The sequence below is a fragment of the Oncorhynchus tshawytscha genome, linkage group LG01, assembly GCF_018296145.1.
Source record: "Oncorhynchus tshawytscha isolate Ot180627B linkage group LG01, Otsh_v2.0, whole genome shotgun sequence".
NCBI classification, from domain to species: domain Eukaryota; kingdom Metazoa; phylum Chordata; class Actinopteri; order Salmoniformes; family Salmonidae; genus Oncorhynchus; species Oncorhynchus tshawytscha.
In genome coordinates this window covers 70,597,267-70,622,915 of record NC_056429.1, presented here as the reverse complement: position 1 = coordinate 70,622,915, position 25,649 = coordinate 70,597,267, and the positions used below count along the sequence as shown (strand labels likewise).

General features: G+C 39.3%; 1 protein-coding gene across 5 annotated transcripts in view; it reads left to right on the top strand.

Annotated features, from left to right (window-relative positions):
• Positions 1–25,649, top strand: part of LOC112255941 (zinc finger, MIZ-type containing 1a) — a 195,610-nt gene that overhangs the window by 3,251 nt on the left and 166,710 nt on the right. The window lies entirely within an intron of this gene.

Sequence of the window (25,649 nt, the reverse complement as noted above, 5' to 3'; positions counted from 1 at the left end):
CTCTCCAAAAGGTTATTGATTCATTTGACTGCGTAATAGTCTCCTGGTCGTAATTCCATTTGATTTGAATTGTTTGTGCAGCACTAGCTGCAGTTCCGTATTTTCTGTAACTCGACTTGCAGTTGCAAAAATATCAGCTGCTGCTCAGTCACTTCATGGCTCCGCTGCCGGTTGTACACAAAAGAGTTAGAATAAACATAGTTATTCTTTTGTTGTAACAGTAACGTTAGGCTATTGCAAACATAAGAATGACACAAACAGGTTGTCTAGCAATTTCATGTTATTTCTTCTGGAAGGGTGTTACATGAAGCTATTTAGGCACGCTAATAGCCTACACAGCATATCAAACAAGCAAGACACAGACAGGCAGTCAATAGAGTTTTCTTAATGTCATTTTTTCATCATCATTGCAACATTGTCTAAACAGGAGGCAGACTGCTGGCTAAATGGGAGCATAACTATAAAGATTACAGAAGCCTTCATATATATTTTCGGAACGTTCTTTGAAATTGCAGCTGTCCAGTAATATGAGGTAGAGAGAGAGGCTACATCATCATATCGATCAAATTCGTTTGGTACATGGTATTTTTTTACGATCCCCATTGGCTGTTGCAAAAGCAGCAGCTACTCTTCCTGGGGTCCAGAGGGTTCAGACGATTCACACACCTGTGAGTGCTGCCTGCCTGCCTGCTGCCCTGTGAGGCCTATCTATCCATTTACCTCTGCCAATCAGCCTCAGACCAGTCGTCTAGGGGGAAGGTCAACCGGTACCACACACTCGTTTAATAAGAGCCTTTACTTCAGTAAGTTATTAGAACAGCTAATAACTTCAGTCTCTAAAAGTGCCTTACAGTGAGAGAGGCAGAGTGAGAGTGAGAGTGAGTGGTAGATACAGAGAGGTAGAGAAACTGTATATGTGAGTGAGTGAAGAGGGAAGCAGAAACAGAGAAAGTGAATGTGAGTGAGCAGAGAGAGAGAGATGGGAAATAGAGAACTCACTGGCCTTACCCTGTCACTGGCTTATGCATGTTTGATTTGACGTTCGTTGGTTCTTTGAGTAACGAGTGCAGGGAAGGGAATGTCACAATGGCCACGTCCTGTTCAGTTCCCTTCTGTAGTGACTGTGTCTGAACAGTGCTGGAGCAGGGGTCCTTGAATCAGAAATGACACCTGGCTAGGAGGCTATACAGAAACAATAGGAGAGTTCAAGGAGAACAAGGACGAGGAGAACAAAATGTTCCCTACGACCGTCCGTCTGTTTGTCCATCCACCATGACTACCTGTTTCACTGCTTGACTGACTGGTTGACTGGCTGGTTGCCTGCACTCAAGATTTCTCACCATCGGAGGCAATTATCTTCACATTTTTACTGCTGATGAAATCTTCACTCACTGGCAGTGAAGTGTGTGTGATCAGAGAGAGGGAGAGAGGGATTGTGTGTGTCTTGTTAGTCTGAGCAATGTGCGTGTGTATGTTTGTCTTGTAAATCCTGTTCAAACCAGACAAATGCATTGTCCTCATCTTCAGAATGTGTTGTTTTCTTGTGATTACAGTACAGTAGGGCTGTGTCCCACATGCACCCTTTCCCCATATAATGCACTACTTTTGTCTACGGCTTTGGTCAAAAGAGAATAAGGTGCCATTTGGGACGCATCCTAGCTCATTAGTCTCTTCTCTGTCTCCATGCTGGGTTGGTGAGTTCAGTGTGTCAGCTTTCCTTTCTGTGAGCTGTCAGGGTCATGTGGCTCTCATTTGATAATATAAACTGGGTGGTTTGAGCCCTGAATGCTGATTGGCTGACAACCATGGTATATCAGACCGTATACCACGGGTATGACAAAACATTTATTTTTCTGCTCTAATTACATTGGTAACTAGTTCATAATAGCAATAAGGCACCTCGGGGGTTTGTGATATATATATATTTTAACCTTTATTTAACTAGGCAAGTCAGTTAAGAACAAATTCGTATTTTCAATGACAGCCTAGGAACAGTGGGTTAACTGCCTGTTCAGGGGCAGAACGACAGATTTGTACCTTGTCAGCTTGGGGGTTTGAACTTGCAACCTTCCGGTTACTAGTCCAACGCTCTAACCACTATGGCCAATATACCACGGCTAAGGGCTGTAACCAGGCACTCCATGTTGCATTGTGCATAAGAACAACCCTTAGCCGTGGTAAATTGGCTATATACCACACATCGTCGAGCCTTATTGCCTAACCTCTCTGGGATATGCCAAAAGCCAGTGAAAATGCAGAGCGCCAAAATTTAAATAAATTGCTATAAAAATCAAACTTTCATGAAATCACACATGCAAGATAGCAAATTAAAGCTACACTTGTTGTGAATCCAGCCAACATGTCAGATTTCAAAAAGGCTTTTCGGCGAAAGCAAACGATGCCATTATCTGAGGATAGCACCCCAGTAAACAAAGAGAGAAAAGCATATTTCAACCCTGCAGACGTGACACAAAACACAGAAATAAAAATATAATTCATGCCTTACCTTTGACGAGCTTATTGTGTTGGCACTCCAATATGTCCCATAAACATCACAAATGGTCCTTTTGTTCAATTAATTCCGTCAATATATATCCAAAATGTCAATTTATTTGGGGCGTTTGATCCAGAAAAACACAGATTCCAACTTGCGCAACGTGACTACAAAATATCTCAAAAGTTACCTGTAAACTTTGCCAAAACATTTCAAACTACTTTTGTAATACAACTTTAGGTATTTTTTAACGTAAATAATCGATACAATTGAAGACGGGATGATCTGTGTTCAATACAGGAGGAAAACAAACTGTAGCTAGCTTTCTGGTCACGCGCCTCTGTCTAGCAGTACACTTCAAGTTACCCTCGTTCAAGATGGCCGTAGTTCTTCATTACACAAAGGAAAAACCTCAACCAATTTCTAAAGACTGTTGACATCCAGTGGAAGCGGTGGGACCTGCAAGAAGGTCCTTTAGAAATCTGGATTCCCAATGAAAACCCATTGAAAAGAGAGTGACCTAACAAAAAAAAAAAATCTGAATGGTTTGTCCTCTGGGTTTCGCTAAATAAGTTCTGTTATACTCACAGACATGATTCAAACAGTTTTAGAAACTTCAGAGTGTTTTCTATCCAAATCTAATAATCTACTAATGCATATCTTATCTTCTGGGGATGAGTAGCAGGCAGTTTAATTTGGACATGCTTTTCATCCAAGATTCAGAATGCTGCCCCCTATCCTAGAGAAGTTAAATATAGCCTCCCTGATTGTATGCAAGTGTACTACAGCCTCTGCCAAGCCTCTGGACTCAAATGTGTATAAGTGTGTGTGTGTGTGTGTGAGATGGAGAGTTATGGTTTATAGACTGTATGAAGGAGGTAGAATCACATCCAACATGCCCTCTAGGGATACATACTGTACTTGTTCTCTGACATAGACATTTGCATAGACATTTGTACACAGAGCGAATGTCAAATGTTAGAAGATATTTGGGTGTTGTGTAACAGAGAGAAGAAGACTTCCTGAATTACATTCACATTATTCTAAATGAATGTCACAGGAAATCATCAATTACAAAACATGTCATACTAGCATTTGTGAATGACGGGCCCTATTCAATCAAAACTGCTATGCATGCAGTATCCACATTTCCTGAGTAAGGAATATTCAGGCAGTAATAGGCGAGGCGAGTTCGTTACACTAATATACAGATGAGTTTCTGTTTTTGTTGCACACTGTAAACATTGTTTAGTTGTTTGCCCACATGTCCCAAGATCAAATTGGCATGCCACTGCAAAACCCACTTCCCTGGACAGCTCTGTCTCTCACTGCCTGCCTACCTTCTCACAACAACTCAGCCAGCAGAGAGTGTGTCCTTTGGAGAGAGAGAGAGTGTGTGAGAGAGAGTGTGTGACTGTGACGTGTTTGTGCTCTCTATGTGCATTAGTGTGTGTGTGTGACACCCTCCCCTCATTGTGACTCTGGCAGTGTGAGGCAGGCTGTTTCCCTATGTGTGTGTGTGTGTGTGTGGCTGTTTCCCAGGGTTCTAAGCCCTGCCGGTCCTTTCATACCCCTGCTGCCTGGGCGGCTCAGATAAAGAGACATATTTAAAACCTCCTCCCTCGCTGTGGAGAGAGGCAGCGAGAGAAAGAGACAGAGGGAGAAAGAGAGAGAGAGTGGGAGATGAGAGCAAAGAGGGCAGGAGGAAAAGCGTATTTGTCTCATCCCATGACAGCTGTTGTGTACATGTCTAATTAAAATAGTTGAATCACTTCAGTGATTCAGTGAAATCATATCACTCAAAAATACTGTATATCTAAACTAGAGGTCGACCGATTATGATTTTTCAACGCCGATACCGACACCGATTATTTGAGGACCAAAAAAGCCGATACCGATTAATCGGCCAATTTTTAAAAATTTATTTATTTGAAATAATGATAATTACAACAATACTGAATGAACACTTATTTTAACTTAATATAATACATTAATAAAATCAATTTAGCCTCAAGTAAATAATGAAACATGTTATATTTGGTTTAAATAATGCAAAAACAAAGTGTTGGAGAAGAAAGTAAAAGTGCAATATGTGCCATGTAAGAAAGCTAACGTTTCAGTTTCTTGCTCAGAACATGAGAACATATGAAAGCTGGTGGTTCCTTTTAACATGAGTCTTCAATATTCCCAGGTAAGAAGTTTTAGGTTATAGTTATTATAGGAATTATAGGACTATTTCCCTCTATACCATTTGTATTTCATTAACCTTTGACTGTTGTTCTTATAGGCACTTTAGTATTGCCAGTGTAACAGTATAGCTTCCGTCCCTCTCCTCGCTCCTACCTGGGCTCGAACCAGCAACACAACAGCCACCCTCGAAGCAGCGTTACCCATGCAGAGCAAGGGGAACAACTACTAGAAGGCTCAGAGCGAGTGACGTTTGAAATGCTATTAGCGCACGCTGACTAGCTAGCCATTTCACTTCGGTTACACCAGCCTCATCTCGGCAGTTGATAGGCTTGATGTCATAAACAGTGCAATGCTTGACGCACAACGAAGAGCTGCTGGCAAAATGCACGAAAGTGCTGTTTGAATGAAAGTTTACGCGCCTGCTGGTGCCTACCACCGCTCAGTCAGATACTTAGATACTTGTATGCTTGTATGCTCAGTCAGATTATATGCAACGCAGGACACGCTAGATAACATCTAGTAATATCATCAACCATGTGTAGTTAACTAGTGATTATGATTGATTGTTTTTTATAAGATACGTTTAATGCTAGCTAGCAACTTACCTTGGATTACTGCATTCGCGTAACAGGCAGTCTCCTTGTGGAGTGCAACGAGAGAGAGGCAGGTCGTTATTGCGTTGGACTAGTTAACTGTAAGGTTGCAAGATTGGATCCCCCGAGCTGACAAGGTGAAAATCTGTCGTTCTGCCCCTGAACAAGGCAGTTAACCCAGTTCCTAGGCCGTCATTGAAAATAAGAATGTGTTCTTAACTAACTTGCCTAGTTAAATAAAGGTATATAAAATGTAAAAAAATCGGCAAATCGGCACCCCAAAATACCGGTTTCCGATTGAAAACTTGAAATCGGCCCTAATTAATCGGTCGACCTCTAATCTAAACAACAGAAATAAAACTATATTAAAAATGTATTGTTAATAACCTCTTGAAGCTAGGGGGCACTATTTTTATGTTTGGAAAAATAACGTTCCCAAAGTAAACTCAGTATTTCTCAGGACTAGATGTTAGAATATGCATATAATATGCATATAATTGACAGCTTAGGATAGAAAACGCTGTAACGTTTCCAAAACTGTAAAAATATTGTCTGTGAGTATAACAGAACGGATATTGCAGGCGCAAGTCTGAGAAAAATCCAATCAGGAAGTGACTCTTATTTTGAAACCTATGTGTTCCTATGCATCCCTATTGACCATTGAAAGGGATATCAACCAGATTCCTTTTTCTATGGCTTCGCTAAGGTGTCTACAGCCTTTAGACATAGTTTCAGGCCTTTATTTTTAAGAATGAGCGTGAACGACCACATTATGTAAGTGGTCAGGTGGGGGCTCTCAGAGTGATTTTTGCGCAAAAGAGAGAGGCGGTCCTAGTGAAAAGCCAACTGTCCCGGTTGATATATTATCGAATAGATATTTGAAAAACACCTTGAGGATTGATTATAAAAAAACGTTTGCCATGTTTCTGTCGACATTATGGATATAATTTTGAATTTTTGTCTGCGTTGTCGTGACCGCTATTTCCGGTGTATTCCTGGGCATAACGCACCAAACTAACGGAGGTATTTGAATATAAAAAATATCTTTATGGAACAAAAGGAACATTTGATGTCTAACTGGGAGTCTCGTGAGTGAAAACATCCGAAGATCATCAAAGGTAAACGGTTAATTTGATTGCTTTCCTGATTTCCGTGACCAAGCTTCCTGATGCTAAGTGTACATAATGCTATGCTAGGCTGTCGATAAACTTACACAAACGCTTGTATTGCTTTCGCTGTAAAGCATCATTTAAAAATCTGAGATGACAGGGTTATTAACAAAAGGCTAAGCTGTGTTTCGCTATATTTCACTTGTGATTACATGAATATGAATATTTTCTTGTAATATTTTTTGATTGTTGCGCAATGCCAATCAGCGGTTGCTGAATGCAAATATACCGTATCCACGATGGGTAGTTCTAAGAGGTTTTTAATACTTAGTCTTTAATCAATTACCAGTTACCATATCTGCAATCAATCTCCCCGGTTTATCAGCAAATCAATGTGTTTCACCAGATACAGTATTATGTTCCTCTCTCCCATGCAGTAGTAGAATGGCTGTTGTTCCTAGAAGACAGAAGCCATTGTTGAACTGATCGTTTATCATTTCAGTAATGGGAGCAGACTAATCATGTGTGTGTGTGCGTGTGTATTCTGGAGACTAGCGAGGATCCACTGCGTGGTGCTTGCCAGGACCCAGCCTCCAAAACAATGTTTGTCATTGTCTTCCCATGCCATCTGTTGAAAAACAACGGCACTCTCTCAAAATTATATAAAGATGCTCAAATCCCAGTTTCTTAGGAACATATGTGTATAAACCAAGAACAACAAAAGGCTATAGGAAGCAAGGCAGATGACTTCAAATTTAGCAGAATTTGGAATTGTCAGGGCAGCGAACTCTAGAGTCAGTTGGTTTGGGAACACTTTCTATGAAGTACAAATGTATAATCAGGGGTGCAACTTTTTACTGGGGACGGAGCGGACATGTCCCTCCCACATTCTGAAATTGCATTTTTGTCCCCCCCAGTTTTATCATTGGAATGTGATTATAAAACGAGGCAACGGTGTGCTTTAGGACCATGTGGACGCCTCCGAATGCCGGGTAGGCTATTTGGAGTGTTTATCCGACTGGATAAAAAAAAAAAAAAAAAAAAAAAAATCTAAAACCAAAGTGGCGCCCCTGCATATAATACTTCATAACATCCTTTATAGTGCCTTATAATGCGCATAAAATGTAATGTTATTTCCCTAACAACTGTTAGGAGTTTCACCTTTCTGCTTCCTAATAGATGAGGAAAGGAAAAGCTGATCCCAGATCTGTGTATAGTGTGCTGGGTGGGATTGTAAAGAGCAGACACGGACAGGGATTAGGTTTACGAATTAGGGCTTGCTTGTCTGTGTACTGTACGCACACACTTTTCTGGATGTCATGTTGGAAGTACATGTCTTCCTGATATATCTTATCAATATAATTGTATATCATGAGAGGAGTGTGTCTGTGTGTGTGTGTATGCGACAAAGCGTCAGAGTGTGGTGGGGGGTGGGGGTGGGGGGGTTCCTTCCTGTCTTTATTTTCTCTGGAATTCCTTTGTTTTTGGAAGTCCGGAACGGAACAGGAGAAACTGAATCTGCGTGTTGCCTCGGGGCATGTTCTCCTTGAAAAGACACACACTGCCGCAAATAGGTTTGTGTGGCTGCTGTTTTCAAAGCCAGGAACAGCCAATGTGCTTTTCTCCTCTCAGCATATAACAGTTCAGCAGGCAACAAAACAGATACTGCTACTTCTGCAGAAATATTTTCAAAGGATCCTATTAGCACTAGCTATGCTGCCTTTAGGCCGCTAGTTTACTAAAGGTTTAACCCTCGCACACTCATGTTGAAGCTGTCCTCAATACCTCAAAGTTAGACTTTGTCAATTAAAAGGTTAACTCTCAACCCCAATTTCAACCTTTGCCCAAACCCTTCAAATAAAATAAAAAATGCATTCAGGTGAGAAGTTGTAGGTGGGGCATTTTCTCATAAATATTCATTTTGGGGGAGGGTAAGCATAGTTGTACCTGATCCCAACACTTTCTTACTAAAGCATACTTACCAGAAGTCTATGGAAGTCTACGAGTGATTTAATTAAATCTTAAATTGTAATGGGCAAAAGATAAATCAATATCATGTTTGCAATATCATGTTTCCCTTTCCTAAATGGGTATGCATTTTTTGTGACAAAATTCAAATTCGAAGTAATATATTAAATTATAATGTTCATAAGGATGCATAATGCCTGCCAATTTGAAAAAAAACAAAAAACGGTGTTTAATATTTAATTTCCAGTAGTGCTGAGCGATTAACCGACATTTCGGTTATTTTTCGTTTTTTAAACAACTAATTGACAGAGGTTGGTTCAATTATTTGAATTCCTTTTTGTTTGTTTTTATCTGTGAGCTCAATGTGCTGTTTCTGTAGAGATAAATCAGATCAAGTCTGAACTGTGCGATGTAGTAGGGAGTTTTAGTTTCCAACAGCCCAATATTCTACATCGTTTATCTCAGAGAACATGTTAAGTTTTTACTACAATAACCATAATCCATTGCGTGCCTTCTTAAACTGGCCGTTGTGTGGTGAAAGACAGAACGATTGAAAAAAGAGAGAATGTGCGATACAGAGAGATAGAAAGCAGTTGCTTTACGAGCCTGAAAATACATGATCTAAGTGACAGTTGGTATTTAGCAGTCAGAAAAGTTTGCCTTGTTTACTTTGAAGAACTACTAAAATAGTGATTTTTGTCAGACAGTATAGGCAGCAGCTCTATATGAGACGATGACTTGGGATGAAATAATAATGTCATCAAGTAAAACAAATACTTTAGTAAAGTAAAGTAATAATAAATTATGGTTAATAAGTGATAAGCAGTACCATCATGGGACTTGTATTAATTGTTTTATTCTGTGTTGTTACAGCATTCAACCCACATAATGCATAACACATTTAATATCTAAAACAATTATCAAAACCGAAAAACCTTGATTATTTTTTAATAATCTAATCAAATCCGAACCGACCTCAAAAAGCACTAATCGCTCAGCACTCATTTCCATGGTACAATCCAGTACAACACGGATTTGTAAAAACATGTACATGGTTAAATGAAAAATAATTTCTCATGTTTGCCATTTTCTTTCCTTGTTGTAACAGCATGAATTGTGACAAAAATAAAAAATATTTATATTCTTCCATGTGGTTTAAGACAAAATTCAAATGATTAATCAAATTTGATAAATCAATCGCAATGCTTCATTTTGCTATATCGTTTCCGGATTTCTCCTTTGTGTTTTCATTTTCGATGTGTGTTAGACCTATTAATCAAACACGGTGGGCGGGGTTTTGGTAACGTGAGGCGGAAAGAGGTTGCCTTGATCAGAGAAGAAGAGGCAAAGATGTACTATACATTAGAGGTCGACCGATTATGATTTTTCAACGCCGATACTGATACCGATTTATTTCAGGACCAAAAAGCCGTTACCGATTAATTGGCCGATTTTTATTTATTTTATTTTATTTGTAATAATGACAATTACAACAATACTGAATTAACACTTATTTTAACTTAATATAATACATCAATAAAATCAATTTAGCCTCAAATAAATAATGAAACTTGTTCAATTTGGTTTAAATAATGCAAAAACAAAGTGTTGGAGAAGAAAGTAAAAGTGCAATATGTGCCATGTAAGAAAGCTAACGTTTAAGTTCCTTGCTCAGAACATGAGAACATATGAAAGCTGGTGGTTCCTTTTAACATGTGTCTTCAATATTCCCAGGTAAGAAGTTTTAGGTTGTAGTTATTAAAGGAATTATAGGACTATTTCTCTCTATACGATTTGTATTTCATATACCTTTGACTATTGGATGTTCTTATAGGCACTTTAGTATTGCCAGTGTAACAGTATAGCTTCTGTCCCTCTCCTCGCTCCTACCTGGGCTCGAACCAGGAACACATCGACAACAGCCATCCTCGAAGCAGCGTTACCCATGCAGAGCAAGGGGAACAACCACTCCAAGTCTCAGAGCGAGTGGTTTTAAACGCTATTAGCACGCACCCTGCTAACTAGCTAGCCATTTCACATCGGTTACACCAGCCTAATTTCAGGAGTTGATAGGCTTGAAGTCATAAACAGCACAATGCGTGAAGCATTGCGAAGAGCTGCTGGCAAACGCACTAAATTGCTGTTTGAATGAATGTTTACGAGCCTGCTGGTGCCTACCATCGCTCAGTCAGACTGCTCAAATCATAGACTTAATTATTACATAATAACACAGAGAAATACGAGCCTTTGGTCATTAAAATGGTCGAATCCGGAAACTATCATTTCAAAAAACAAAACGTTTATTCTTTCAGTGAAATACGGAACCGTTACGTATTTTATCTAACAGATAGCATCCCTAAGTCTACATATTGCTGTTACATTGTACAACCTTCAATGTTATGACATAATTATGTACAATTCTGGCAAATTAATTACGGCCTTTGTTAGGAATAAATGGACTTAACACAGTTCGCAATGAGCCAGGTGGCCCAAACTGCTGCATATAACCTGACTGCTTGCACCGAACGCAAGAGAAGTGACAATTTCCCTAGTTATAAGAAATACTTGTTAGCAGGCAATATTAACAAAATATGTAGGTTTAAAAATATATACTTGTGTATTGATTTTAAAGAAAGGCGTTGATGTTTATGGTTAGGTACATTGGTGCAACAGCAGTGCTTTTTCGCAAATGTGCTTGTTAAATCATCACCCGTTTGTCGAAGTAGGCTGTGATTTAATGAGAAGATAACAGGCACCGCATCGATTATATGCAACGCAGGACACTAGATAAACTAGTAATATCATCAACCATGTGTAGTTAACTAGTGATTATGTTAAGATTGATTGTTTTTTATAAGATAAGTTTAATGCTAGCTAGCAACTTACCTTGGCTTCTTGCTGCCCTTGCGTAACAGGTAGTCAACCTGCCACGCAGGCTCCTCGTGGAGTGCAATGTAAGGCAGGTGGTTAGAGCGTTGGACTAGTATCCGGAAGGTTGCAAAAACGAATCCCCGAGCTGACATGGTAAAAATCTGTCGTTCTGCCCCTGAGCAAGGCAGTTAACCTGTTTGGGGTAGGGGGGCAGCATTTTCACTTTTGGATAAATAGCGTGCCCAAACTGAACTGCCTCCTACTCTGTCCCAGATCCTAATATATGCATATTATTATTAGTATTGGATAGAAAACACTCTGAAGTTTCTAAAACTGTTTATTTAATGAAGCTGCCAGTTGAGGACCTCTTTAATCGCCCATTCCGATTATTCAGTTGATCTCTACTATACACTGAATAACTCAGATAATATTTTCTATGCTTGCTAGGACAACAGGTGAGCAAGACGTTCGCGAAGGAGACACAGAGAGACAGGTCGGGCATGGTGCTTGCTACAAGCTACTAGCAATAATGGCTAATATATGTAGCTAGCTAGGTTAGATACATTAGCTAGCTAGCTAGCTGGCTATGGTGAGAGGCAAGCCAACACGTTTTAAGAGATGAGTAAATGGACATCTACTAAAATCATTCTGGTCTAACATAAAATAATATATGTATGTATATACTGTATATACACTACCGTTCAAAAGATCACTTGTTTTTGAAAGAAAATCTAAATTTTTGTCCATTTAAAATAACATCAAATTGATCAGAAATCAAAAATACAGTGTAGATATTGTTAATGTTGTAAATTACTATTGTAGTTGGAAACTACAGATTTTTTTAATGGAATATCTACAAAGGCGTACAGAGGCCCATTATCAGCAACCACACTCCTGTGTTCCAATGGCATGTTGTTTTAGCTAATCTAAGTTGATAATTTTAAAAGGCTAATTTATCATTAGAAAACAATTTTGCAAGTATGTTAGAGCAGCTGAAAAGTGTTGTCCTGATTAAAGAAGCAATAAAACATGCCTTCTTTAGACTAGTTGAGTATCTGGAGCATCAGCATTTGTGGGTTTGATTACAGCCTCAAAATGGCCAGAAAAAAATTACTTTCTTCTGAAACTCATCAGTCTGTTCTTGTTTTGAGAAATGATGCGAGAAATTGCCAAGAAACTGAAGATCTCGTACAACACTGTGTACTACTCCCTTCACAGAACAGAGCAAACTGGCTCTAACCAGAATAGAAAGAGGAGTGGGAGGCCCTGGTGCACAACTGAGCAAGAGGACACGTACATTAGAATGTCTGGTTTGAGAAACAGACGCCTCACAGGTCCTCAACTGGCAGCTTCATTAAATAGTACCTGCAAAACACCAGTCTCAACGTCAACAGTGAAGAGGCGACTCCGGGATGCTGGCCTTCTAGGCAGAGTTGCAAAGAAAAAGCCATATGGCAGACTGGCAAATAAAATATTAAGATGTGCAAAAGAACAGACACTGGACAGAGGATGTGTTCCAGTGCACTAATGTGCACTCAAACACATCAGTGCGCAGATATGGAGGTCCTGGGCTGGCGTGGTTACACGTGGCCTGTATTTGTGAGGCCGGTTGTATGTAATGCCAAATATTCTGAAGTGACGTTGGAGGCGGTTTATGGTAGAGAAATTAACATTTAATTATCTGGCAACAGCTTTGTTGGACATTGCTGCAGTCAGCATGCCAATTGCACACTCCCTCAACAATTGAGACATCTGGGGCATTGTGTTGTGTGGCCAAATTTTAGAGTGGCCTTTTATTGTCCCCAGCACAATGTACACATGTGTAATGATCACGCTGTTTAGTCAGCTTTTTGATATGCCACACCTGTCAGATGGATGGATTATTGTGTCAATAGAGAATTGCTCACTAATAGGGAGTTAAATAAATTTGTGCACAAAATTTGAGAAAATGAATTATGTTTTGGGAATTTATACAAATTAATAAAAAATGAAAAGCTGAAATGTCTTGAGTTAATAAGGAAGAGGATTGTTACCTTACCTGTCTGACAGCTTGGTCAGCAGTAGGCTTGGGCGGTATACCGTATCTACTTTTTATTTGACTATATTTGTAGATACTCTTTAAGTGAATACCTGCAGTTAACTTGTGCAATACTTTAGGAGATAAAGCAGATTGTGTTCTTCATTTCACCTGTCACATATTTTAAATTATGATGAAGTTTATCGTAGTTCGCCAGAACAGTTGAGCCAGTCACGTGCTTGTTTGTAAACAGCACAACGGGAGAAAGCAGGAGCTGGTGAGACCATAGCATTCTATATCTATTGGTGAGTCTCGGTGTGCCAACTTTAATTCATTTGTAAAAATTCCCCCAAAATAATTCCACACTGACATTATGGGGTATTGTGTGTAAGCCAGTAACTCAACAACAAAATGTGGAGTAAGTCATGGGGTATAAATACTTTCTGGATGATGAAGTTACACGTAATTCACCACTAAATGTTTGCCATCAGATATCTTATAAAAAGCTCTGGAACGAGTTATGTGTACAGTTGCCATTTTTTCCCTGTGCTTCCTACTAGTGTTTTTTTCCTCTATCACTACCATGGTGCTATCCTCAGATATTAGCATTGTTTGCTTTCGCCGAAAAGCCTTTTTGAAATTTGACATGTTGGCTGTATTCACAACAAGTGTAGCTTTAATTTGCTATTTTGCATGTGTGATTTCATGAAAGTTAGATTTTTATAGTAATTTATTTGAATTTGGCTCTCTGCATTTTCACTGGCTTTGACCAGGTGGGACACTAGCATCCCACATATCCCAGAGAGGTTAACTAGCTTGTCCTGCGTTGCATATAATCAATGCGGTGCCTGTTAATTTATCATCGAATCACAGTCTACTTCAACTTCGCCAAACAGGTGATGATTTAACAAAAGCGCATTCGTGAAAAAAGCACAATCGTTGCACAAATGTACCTAACCATAAACATCAATACCTTTCTTAAAATCAATGCACAGAAGTATATATTTTTAAACCTGCATATTTAGTTAAAAGAAATTAATGTTAGCAGACAATATTAACTAGGGCAATTGTGTCACTTCTCTTGCGTTCAGTGCAAGCAGAGTCAGGGTATATGCAGCAGTTTGGGCCACCTGGCTCGTTGCGAACTGTGTGAGGACCATTTCTTCCTAACATAGACCGTAATTCATTTGCCAGAATTTTACATAATTATGACATAACATTGAAGGTTGTGCAATGTAACAGCAATATTTAGACTTAGGGTTGCCACCCATTCGATTAAATACGGAACGGTTCCGTAGTTCACCGAAAAAATAAATGTTTTGTTTTTCAAAATGATAGTTTCTGGATTTGACCATATTAATGACCAAAGGCTTGTATTTCTGTGTGTTTATTATATTATAATTAATTCTATGATTCCATATTTGATAGGGCAGTTTGACTGAGCGGTGGCAGGCTTGTAAGTATTCATTCAAACAGCACTTTCCTGCGTTTGCCAGCAGCTCTTCGCAATGCTTGAAGCACAGCGCTGTTTATGACTTCAAGCCTATCAACTCCTGAGATTAGGCTGGCAATACTAAAGTGCCTATAAGAACACACAATAGTCAAAGTATGTGAAATATTAATGGTATAGAGAGAAATAGTCGACGCGTCATCATTCCTATAATAACTACAGCCTAAAACTTCTTAACTGGGAATTTTGAAGACTCATGTTAAAAGGAACCACCAGCTTTCATATGTTCTCATGTTCTGAGCAAGGATTTTTTAAAATGTATTTTTATTGAACTAGCACTTAATTAAACATTCAATTTTTTACATTGCACATATTGCATATTTACTTTCTTCTCCAACACTGTGTTTTTGCATTATTTAAGCCAAATTGAACATGTTTCATTATTTATTTGAGACTAAATAGATTTTTATTTATGTATTATATTGAGTTAAAATAAATGTGTTCATTGTTCATTCAGTATTGTTGTAATTGTCATTATTACAAATATATATATAAAAATTGTCCGATTAATCGGTATCGGCTTTTTTTGGTCCTCCAATAATCGGTATCGGTATTGGCATTGAAAAATCATAATCTGTCGACCTCTACTTGAATTTGACTAATTTTACTTGGGAAGGTCAATAAAGTACATATTTGTGTTTTTACCAAGAGCAAACTGCATTTGAACACTGAATCCTAAATAATTACTCCACATTCTTGTCTTGACATACGTCACTGTTTTGAGCCTACTTTGCCGTGGACTTTGAACGGGGCACCCGGCTCATTCAATCTCCGCCCACCCGGGCCAGCTTAATCGGATCCCCTCATTGTAATATCGCTGTAACTCTCAGCTACAGGAATAGTTGGTTAAGAGAGCACACAAGGCCTACATCCCAAATCTCCACCCTTCTCTTATGCTTTGTACTTTCAAACTCCTCATCGTGGAAGTATGCAAGTTCACACTTCGGGATAAGGGAGGAGAATCGGGACAGAAATCAGCAACATGACAGTAACTTTGTAACATGTCCAACTAATTTGAGTACTGCCTATGAGGAGAAAGGGTGCTCCACACACAGTCTGTTCAGTGTGTGACACAATGTGTCTTTGAGTTGCACAATCACTGTCAAGTAATGACTTGTCATGACTTGCAAACATTCAGTACTCAGTAGTTACCTCTATGCTTCCAATCTCTGCCTCGTATCTATCCAGGTAGTAGAACTTAATAAGGGATACTTATTTGTCAATGTTCTACATGAGTTTATCGCTAAGTTTAGATGCCCTCCAGTGTTGTCCGCCACTACTCTCCACAGCCACATCTGGAACTCCTAAACAAACAGACAAACAGACACACAGACATGCTGACACAGAGAGACAGACAGAAAGAGAGACACACAGAAAAAGAGACACACAGTGTGAGAGTTGTGCCCCAAAAATAATCAAAAGCGAAACAAAATGTTCTGTTGTACATGTGATGTTACACTATATAGTATGATCGTAGGCTTGGGAGGTATACAGATTGTCATACCTTCATACCGACATTGTGCCATACTGGGATATTTGGTAATACCGGCACTGAACACAAGGGTCGCTGTTTTCAAACCCCACTGATACTCTGTAATTCGAAGGTTAGCAATGTTAACAAGTACATTTCAAATCCCATAGAGAATGCTAAATAAATGTTAATGAACGCATTGCAAACATTTTATACAGTGTCCGACCTAAACTATACAAGTAAGTAACTCAAAAATGCTACTCACAGTTCTCTGCACACACAAAAGACAGCAAGGCTCATGATCCAGGAGGGGATTCTCTGCTGTTACCAATCGAATCCTTGATTTTGGAATACTTTAACCACTTAACTAGATAGCTAACTAGCTACTAAATTAGCAAACCAAAAGCACAACTTCAGAGCACACTAGACAGTTAACTTAATAAGTTATAAGACACCTAGCTGGCAAACATTTAGTTGAATTCCATACTGTAATTAGATTTGATTTGATTTGATTACATGGGGCATGCTGCCCAACAAGGCTCCGGTCTCTCATTGTGTGCTTGTAAACAAACACCATTTGACTGGGGACTATCGGTAAGCTTCATAATGAAAAATTATGTGACAGGTGAAATGAATAACGCAATCTTCTTTATTTTCTAACGTATTAGACAAGCTGACTGCAGGTATTTACTTAAAGTAGCTACAAATAATAAAATGTCAAAAACAAATTCTATGAAATAGTTTCAACGGTATTGACGGTATTGAAAAAACATCCCGTGTCTTTTTCCAAATACCTCAGTATACGGTATATTCCCTTGTTTTTGAACAGCGAAATACTGTTAGTGATCCCCTCTAGAGTAACATTAGTGCATCATAGCTTGCTAGCTGACTGTGGTAGAAAATAAATAACCATGCTAGTTAAACAGCTAATTGTTTCAATAAACCTTCAAAATACCTTAAGCAAGCTAGCCAGGGCCAGTGGGCTAGCTAACTAACATTAGCCAGTAACGTTAGCCAGTAGTGCCTCTTCATAGCCAGCTAACTACTAGCTATCTAACCTACCTACCGGTAGCTCATTTAATAGCCAATTAGCCATATTAGCTACTAGCAGCTCCCCGTGTTCCCTCCACTGAGCTTTATAGTCCCCTCCCACAAACTCCTCGCACACACTGGCTGTTCTTCTTCTTCTGTGGGGTTTCACATTGGCTGTTGTTGCTGGGACCGCCTAAAAACACGCCACATCAATACAGCTACAACTGAAAGTGACTGTTGCCAGAAGGCACAGGCAACCTCTTCCACCTCACGTTACCGAAACATTGCCCACATTGTTGGACTGAAAATCAACAGAAGTCTAAAACGATAACGCAAATAAACTAAATAACAAAATTAAGCGAAATTTCTAGACATCTTTGAAAAGCGAGTCAGGTAAATAGCTTTTTTCTGTCTCAAAGGGGCAGTGTTGTTTTTTGAGACAGGCTTGAATAAGCTAAGTAGCCAATAGGCAGAGGGCACATTTGTCTGATTCTCTGTAATAATGGTATGGGAACAAAAATGCATTTTATTTTGTAAAGTGGTTTCTTGCATCAAACAACACAACAACATTTTAAGTCATATCTTTGTCATAAGGACAAGTGAAGAAACAGCTTAATGCTAAGCCCCGCATGTTTAAAAAAAATCTAATGGAATGTAGGCCTACATTGAACACCACACATTGGCTGCTACTGTAGGCTGAATGATAGAACAGCTATTTCCATGGTAAAATGTTATGGAATACATTTTCTCCATTGTTTTTGATGGAAGGCCAATCTGGTAGGCCTACATTATGATCAAATAGCCACAGTAGCCTACTTGACCACTATCTGAAACTGTAACTTCAAGCGAGTACAGCCTTAGTGTTCACAGTAAACGCTGGAAGTTGCACAGAATTTACACAACGTTCAAGTTTGCGCTCAGCAGAGATTACATTTGCTCAGTGCCCAAAAACATTTGAGGGAACATTGCTCACAGTTACAGTTTCACTTCTCAGAATTAGAAGTGTGTGTGCAGGGTATGAATATTGTAAGGAAAGGATTTTAGAGATAACACATCTGCTCCATGTGGGATTAGACCTCACAACCTTTGAACTATGAGCCAATTGTTTTAGCAGACTGTGCCACCAACCAATTGTAGCAGATAAGAAAAAAGACATCCAATTGACATGAACACCATTGTCATCTATTTCTTGTTATGATGGATGTAGCTAAGAATATAAACATATAATCCTCATAGCCTATGGTTTTCTTCTTCTTTGTAAAAGCACACATTTGTATGAAACGGTAAGCAAGAACATTGAATTTGGTCATATGTGGAAATGTGCCTTATTCAAAATATATTGTCAGTGACACACTCCACTTACCAAGACCAATACCAAATAAGGCACACCGACACCTGCTTTTATAGTAAGCCTTGAAGTGGTAAAACCCAGCACATCTAGAATGGAGTGTATTTCATACTGAACCCCTCCCCTGAGAGGCACCTCTACATCACGATTTCAATGGTGAATACAGGTGAAACACTCTTATACGATATGGAAAATGCAATATAATGTATGACATAGGCACTAATAACTGTCCATAACTCATACACACACCTTCCATCTGATAAACTAAAAAGAAAACCATTAAAATGCCAACACGGTTTATCTATTTATTTTTTAAAAACTCTCCATGTGACTGACCACTGCTGTTCCGACACTGGATTTCTGTGACAAGTTTCTTATCAGGGGTAAACTATCTATCTCGTTTCCCTCGTTTGAAGGCGTGTTGTGTTGAGAGAGAGGGAATTGAATAGGCATGTTGCCAGCCTACTTCTATAGAGCCAGGCCCATTCTTCAGCCAGCTCTTGAAGGCGGGAGGAGAGGGAAGAACATGAGAAAAGGAGGAGGGGAGCCACGGTATTTCCCTTTGCTGAGGAGGAGCAATAGACAGAAGAGAAGTTGGAGGAGACGAGGGAGAGACAAAGGGAGGGGAAAGATAGAGAATAAGTGGTAGGGCGATGAAGGAATGGGTTAGAGAGGAACTGGAGGTGGAGGAAGAGGAGGAGCAGGAGGAGAGAGAAAGACAGGGAGGAGGGGTAGAAGAAGGAGGGAAAAATGGTGGTTGTACCACGTGGATGCTAATTGTATTGGTGTTGTGCTCCTGTCAGACTGTCAGTGTAAATCTGTTTGACGGGTCACTTTGTAAATCATTATGAAGCCTAAAAGCCTTTCTATTGGATTCCAGAGGAAAAAGCTGCTGTATGTTTCCTTTGTACCATTATGATGGAAATGGTCATGTTGTTTGATTCTGCCCATATGGCTGCAAGGTTATTATTAGCTATAGCTTTTCTTTTTCTTTACTCTTCTCTTCTCTCCTGCTTTCTTCACAAAAGAGGGAGTAGAGTAATTCAGTCAATGTTTGGACATGTGCACTACAGTTTATGAAGCTTTTGTTTTTGTGATTTTATCTTGCTTGTGTTGCTATGCTCAATTGAGGCGTTTTCACCCGGACTATGTACAAAATAAGGTTGTCTGAAATGGCACCCTGTTCCCTTTATAGTGCACTATTCTTTTACCAGGACCCTTGCTCTTCCCTCTGTGTCGGTGGGTCAGCTGAGGTGAAAGCCAGCAGTCAGTGCGTGAGGATTATCTAAACTCTGTTTCACTTTCTGGCCAAACAGGCTTCAACCGGACGGGATCATGACAGAGAACACTACGTCCTACACAATAATGAAGCTTGCATGGCATAGGATGCTGTTTGATCAACATCATCCTCTCTATCTCTCTCACTCTCTCTCTCTCTCTCTCTCTCTCTGTTCTCCCTCTCCCTTTTTGCATGCGCACTTCCTAGCACTATCCTTTCTCCCCTCCCGTCTCTATCTTCCTAATGTCTTCTCTGCCATTCCCCCCTCTCTCTCTCTTTCTCTCTCTCTCACCCCGCTCCGACCTCTCCTCTGGTGCCAACAGCATTGTTTGTGGACGGCAGACATCAGTAATACACTGTCCTTGCTCTGATCTGAGGCTCTGAAGCTGGAAGCACTGCGGTCAAGCAGAGTAGCATCAGATAGTTCAGACACACAGCAGAGCAATGCAGTGGTGCCTGAAATGATTGCCACCCTTGATAAAGATTAGCAAAAAGTACTGTATACTCAGGAAAATGGGAAATTGCTCAGAGAAAGACATTTTAATAAGTAAATACTTTTTTCTCTCAAAAAGGTTTGGGTCAAAATGATTGACACCCCTGTTTTCAATACCTTTCAGTCCATCACCCTGTGAGGATAACAGCACTGAGCCTTAAAAAATATATTTGTATTTGTTGGAGAACACATTGTGGAGGGATCTTAGACCATTCCTCCATACAGAATCGTTCCAGATGCTTGGTATCCTTATGGACTGCCCTCTTCAATTAAAACTGCAGGGTTTCATGTCTGGAGACTGAGATGGTCATTGCGAAATGTATATTTTTTTGTGCCAATTAACCATTTCTTTGTGGATAATTTTTTTGTAATTGTTTTTTTTTCAGTAATAATAAAACAGTGACAGCGTACATACAGACATACCAAGCCACATACAGGACAATAACAAAAAACAACAACTACAAAAAAACACTACAAATACTACAGACAGAATTATGGGTTTATATTGTGGCTAATCAAAATCATATCTCAAACTAGGGATTAGATGGAGAAAATTCAGCATATAATATGGTCAAACGCTGAATACTCTCCTTATTTTGGATTTTATGAAGGAGATGGCTGAGGACCAGGTGGATATTTTAGTGGCTTTAGCTCTGTGGATTATTGCAGTGAACCTCTCAAGGGTTAAGATGTCCATATAGTAGTAGATCCACAGAGTGTTCAAGGGAGACTCCTGATCAAATCATGCTTTCAAAATGGCCTTATTTGCTGAAGTAAGCGCAGCCATTATTAGATATAACCTTTTGGAGCTTAGACAGATATCTGAAGTATCTCCAAATAGGAGTAGGCCAGGACATTTGGGGAGCCTTACAGGCTGACTACACTGCTCGCGTCGCATTGCGTATCCCAGGACAAATTAGCTAGCAACAGCAAGCTAGCTAAATAGGACAAATTATCTAGCAAGTGCAAGCTAGCTAGCTAAATTGCCATAAATGTTTCATGCTTTTCGACCTGTCCCCAAAGTAATATAATTGGTTCAGAGTTTGTTTTGATAGTTGAACCTGCGTGCCGTGATCGCGTTCGATGTAGGGGGACAAAATACAGTTAAGCACGATGGCGCACGCGCGCAGATGGTTTGTTAGAAAGGGGGGGGGGGGAAATGTTCCCTACATCTGACACAGTAGAGCGATAGGCAAATTTCCAATGGCATTCAAATAACACCTCTTGCAAGATTTGTCTTCTGAGAGTTTTATTTGGAAAGTCTATAAGGGGTGCAGAATTATTAATTCATTAATTATTTGTGGATTTGATGCGTGCTTGGAGTTATTGTCTTGCTGGAAGATCCACTTGCGGCCAAGTTTCAGCCACCTGGCAGGGCAACCATGTTTTTGGATAAAATGTACTGCTGCTGTGTGAAGTTAATGATGCTGTTGACCATAACAAGGGCCCCAGGACCAGTGGAAGCAAAATAGCCCCATAACATCAAAAATCTCATCTCGCATCTAATTGTAGGTTAACCTTTTGCGTGTAGGGGGCAGTATTTTCTTTTTTGGCTAAAAAACATACCCATTTGAAACTGCCTATTTCTCAGCCCCAGAAACTAGAATATGCATATTATTGTCCGTTTAGGATAGAAAACACTCTAAAGTTTCCAAAACTGTAAAAATATTGTCTGTGAGTAATACAGAACTGATTTTGCAGGCGAAAACCTGAGGAAAATCCAATCAGAAGTGCCTCTTATTTTGAAACCTCTCTGTTCCTATGCATGCCTATCCTCCATTTAAAGGGATATCAACCAGATTCCTTTTTCTATGGCTTCCCTAAGGTGTCAACAGTCTTTAGACATAGTTTCAGGCTTTTATTTTGAAAAATGGGCGTGAAAGATCACATTGCGTAAGTGGATAGGTGGGGGCTCTCAAAGTGAGTTTTGCGCTACAGAGTAAAGCGGCCATTGTTCCTCCCGGTTGTTTTGACAAACCTACACACCTGGTTGATATATTATCGAATATATATTTTAAAAATAACCTGAGGATTGATTATAAAAAACATTGACATGTTTCTGTGGACATTATGGATATTATTTGGAACTTTTGTCTGCGTTGTCGTGACCTCTCTTTCCTGTGGATTTCTGAACATAACGTGACAAACAAACGTCGGTATTTTGGGTATAAAAATAATCTTTATGGAACAAAAGGAACATTTGTTGTGTAACTGGGAGTCTCGTGAGTGAAAACATCTGAAGATCATCAAAGGTAAACGATTATTTTGATTGCTTTTCTGATTTTCGTGACCTAGGTACTTAATGCTTAGTGTACATAATGTTATGTTATGCTATCGATAAACTTGTATTGCTTTCGCTGTATAGCATAATTTCAAAATCTGAGACGACAGGTGGATTAACAAAAGGCTAAGCTGTGTTTTGCAATATTGCACTTGTGATTTCCTGAATATGAATGTTTTTTAGTAATATTATATGACTGTGGAGCTATGCTATTCAGCGGTTGCTGAAGAAAATGATCCCGCTAACGGGATGTGTGCGCCAAAAAGTTAAGAGACTTGGTGACCCCAAGATGCGACCAAGTTCTGTAATTTTCCAACTGTGGCCCTTTGCCATTTCTTTACACATGCATCCACATGCAAGTTTACCACTTTTCCAGTGGTTTTAAACTTAATGATTTCCCCAATAGTTCTGTGGTAGACTATTTAGTTTTTTAGCTGTTGTTTTGTACCCATTGCCTGATTTATGAAGTTAAACAACCATTTGTCTCTTTTCATTGTACGATCTTTGCCTTGTCCCATGGTGATGGATGAAAAATGGATTTTGCATGCGTGCTTCCTCATTTTTATACCCCAGTGCAACAGAAAGCCATGAAAGGCCACAATACAGTTCCTTAAACTGAGTTTAAATTTAAAAATGTTGAATGTTAATTTCATTTTGGTCGATTTAAAAAAAAAAAAGAATCTTTAGGGGTGCCAATAATTTTGACAGATATTGTTTTGAGAAAAATAAGTATGACATGCTGCGACTGATTTGACTACGAAAAGTTATATTTCTAAAACGAGCAGTTTAAGAGTGCATCAGTGACACAAGCACAGGGAAAACGTGACAAGCTCACATTTGAAAACAAATGATTGAACTTGGGATAGCTAGCTAGCAAAATGGCACAAGCATGATGAGCTCGCCAGGAACTTTAGTTAGACTTGATTGGCATGCAAGCTAGCTACCGCAGGAGAAACAAAAAACTGTGTTGCGAAATGGGTGCAGAGACATGGTTATTGGTCCTACCAGATCCACGAGAAGGTTCTAGATAGTGTATGCCTCTGTCCATCGACTGTTGATGGATGTGGATATCCGGGTTCAGGTCTCAGGATCCCAATGACTTTACAATTAGCTATTTAACTCCGTCTGTACAGTACCTGATAGAGCAGACCCAGAAGGCCTGGACGTTCATTTGAACTAGAGGTCGACCAAATATGATTTTTCAATGCCGATACCGATTATTGGAGGACCAAAAAAAAGTCGATACCGATTAATCGGCCATTTTTTAAATATCTTTTTAAACATTTATTTGTAATAATGACAATTACAACAATACTGAATGAACACTTATTTTAACTTAATAACTTAACTTAATACATCAATAAAATCAATTTAGCCTCAAATAAATAATGAAACATGTTCAATTTGGTTTAAATAATGCAAAAACAAAGTGTTGGAGAAGAAAGTAAAAGTGCAATATGTACCATGTAAGAAAGCTAACGTTTAGGTTCCTTGCTCAGAACATGAGAACATATGAAAGCTGGTGGTTCCTTTTAAAATGAGTCTTCAATATTCCCGGATAAGAAGTTTTATGTTGTAGTTATTATAGGAATTATAGGACTATTTCTCTCTATACCATTTGTATTTCATTAACCTTTGACTATTGGATGTTTTATAGGCACTTTTTGCCAGTGTAACAGTATAGCTTCCGTCCCTCTCCTCGCTCCTACCTGGGCTCGAACCAGGAACACAACGACAACAGCCACCCTCGAAGCAGCGTTACCCATGCAGAGCAAGGGGGACAACCACTCCAAGTCTCAGAGCAAGTGACATTTGAAACACTATTAGCGCGCACTAGCTAGCCATTTCACATTGGTTACACCAGCCCAATCTCGGGAGTTGATAGGCTTGAACGGCTGCTGGCAAACGCACGACTGTGCTGTTTGAATGAATGCTTACGAGCCTGCTGGTGCCTACCATTGCTCAGTCAGACTGCTCTATCAAATCATAGACTTAGTTATAACATGATAACACACAGAAATGCGAGCCTTAGGTCATTAATATGGCCGAATCCGGAAATTATCATCTTGAAAACAAGATGTTTATTCTTTCAGTGAAATACGGAACTGTTACGTATTTTATCTAACGGGTGGCATCCATAAGTCTAAATATTCCTGTTACATTGCATAACCTTCAATGTTATGTCAGAATTACGTAAAATTCTGGCAAATTAGGCGGCCCAAACTGTTGCATATACACTGACTCTGCGTGCAATGAACGCAAGAGAAGTGACACAATTTCACCTGGTTAATATTGCCTGCTAACCTGAATTTCTTTTAGCTAAATATGCAGGTTTAAAAAGATATACTTCTGTGTATTGATTTTAAGAAAGGCATTGATGTTTATGGTTAGGTACACATTGGAGCAACGATACGTAACACAATGATTATATGCAACGCAGGACTCGCTAGATAAACTAGTAATATCATCAACCATGTGTAGTTAACTAGTGATTATGATTGATTGATTTGTTTTTTATAAGATAAGTTTAATGCTAACTAGCAACTTACCTTGGCTTACTGCATTCGCGTAACAGGCAGTCTTCTCGTGGAGTGCAATGTAATCAGGTGGTTAGAGCATTGGACTAGTTAACTGTAAGGTTGCAAGATTGAATCCCCCGAGCTGACAATGTAAAAATCTGTCGTTCTGCCCCTGAATAAGGCAGTTAACCCACCGTTCCTAGGCCGTCATTGAAAATAAGAATTGGTTCTTAACTGACTTGCCTAGTTAAATAAAGATTTAAAAAAGTTGTAAAAAAATTTAAAATTAAAAATCGGCCAAATCGGTGTCCAAAAATACCGATTTCCGATTGTTATGAAAACTTGACAACGGCCCTAATTAACAGGCCATTCCGATTAATCGGTCGACCTCTAATTTGAACTCCCCAGGATGGTCCACCCCCCTTCCCCAATAGCAAGCAATCTAATAGCTGGCAATGCAATCCAAGCCCTGGG